Here is a 1,591-nt window from a genome sequence, read left to right on the forward strand (position 1 = left end):
GTGATTACCTAGCTGGGCTTTGAGGCAATAGAGGACCTTTCACACGTGTTTGTTACTGATGTGTAGATTAGGCGTGTCTTTTACCTTCATGCTCTGTTATCATCCTTTTTAGCAGTATATATTCTTGGCACTCTGTCAAATAAAGTTAGTTGGAAGTCAGCGCTCTTTCTGTCTACCCTGTCCTTTTTCCTTTGTTCGCGCGCTGAAACATCTTGCAATATGACTACGCACCAACTAGCCCAAGTTTCCACTCTTGTGAGTGGATGGAGGGAGTGCCGCTGTAATAGCTCAGTGGTTAGAGCATCGAACGCGTAATTCGAAGGTCGTAGGTTCGATTCCTGCTTACAGTTGGTAATTTTTTCATCCACTTTTCTTTCTTCTTATTTACATTCCATTAATGTTAATAACTTCCCCTGTACATTCCTTGGCATTACTGTCTGTTATATCTCATTATTATTGTGTTAAGAACACGGAAAAACGAGCCCTTAGGTATACACTTCTTTCCCTTATTTCATTGAACGAGGGTCTCGTACTGGCAGACTTGGTGTGTTTAGGTTGTATAAGAGGGACAATTAATCAGCTGCCCGCTCATAATAAGTTCACGTGCTACGTGACGCCAAACATGCGCATAAGAGTGTTTTCACACTCGTTGTTTGGCTTATAGATGGCGCTGACTGTCGCTCCTACTTCTAAAAAAATTCACAGATAAACCCAAAAAAGTGGATGGAGGGAGTGCCGCTGTAATAGCTCAGTGGTTAGAGCATCGAACGCGTAATTCGAAGGTCGTAGGTTCGATTCCTGCTTACAGTTGGTAATTTTTTCATCCACTTTTCTTTCTTCTTATTTACATTCCATTAATGTTAATAACTTCCCCTGTACATTCCTTGGCATTACTGTCTGTTATATCTCATTATTATTGTGTTAAAAACACGGAAAAACGAGCCCTTAGGTATACACTTCTTTCCCTTATTTCATTGAACGAGGGTCTCGTACTGGCAGACTTGGTGTGTTTAGGTTGTATAAGAGGGACAATTAATCAGCTGCCCGCTCATAATAAGTTCACGTGCTACGTGACGCCAAACATGCGCATAAGAGTGTTTTCACACTCGTTGTTTGGCTTATAGATGGCGCTGACTGTCGCTCCTACTTCTAAAAAAATTCACAGATAAACCCAAAAAAGTGGATGGAGGGAGTGCCGCTGTAATAGCTCAGTGGTTAGAGCATCGAACGCCTAATTCGAAGGTCGTAGGTTCGATTCCTGCTTACAGTTGGTAATTTTTTCATCCACTTTTATTTCTTCTTATTTACATTCCATTAATGTTAATAACTTCCCCTGTACATTCCTTGGCATTACTGTCTGTTATATCTCATTATTATTGTGTTAAAAACACGGAAAAACGAGCCCTTAGGTATACACTTCTTTCCCTTATTTCATTGAACGAGGGTCTCGTACTGGCAGACTTGGTGTGTTTAGGTTGTATAAGAGGGACAATTAATCAGCTGCCCGCTCATAATAAGTTCACGTGCTACGTGACGCCAAACATGCGCATAAGAGTGTTTTCACACTCGTTGTTTGGCTTATAGATGGCGC

The 1,591-nt window shown here is 41.2% G+C and overlaps 1 non-coding gene across 1 annotated transcript; it reads left to right on the forward strand.

The window, feature by feature from the left end:
- The first annotated feature begins 1,197 nt into the window (after nt 1-1,197).
- On the forward strand, nt 1,198-1,270 carry TRNAR-CCU (transfer RNA arginine (anticodon CCU)). Its single transcript has one exon. It is a non-coding gene; the product is annotated as a tRNA-Arg (tRNA).
- Nucleotides 1,271-1,591: the final 321 nt, after the last annotated feature.

Source organism: Rhipicephalus microplus, unplaced genomic scaffold, assembly GCF_043290135.1.
Source record: "Rhipicephalus microplus isolate Deutch F79 unplaced genomic scaffold, USDA_Rmic scaffold_12, whole genome shotgun sequence".
Lineage (NCBI taxonomy): Eukaryota > Metazoa > Arthropoda > Arachnida > Ixodida > Ixodidae > Rhipicephalus > Rhipicephalus microplus.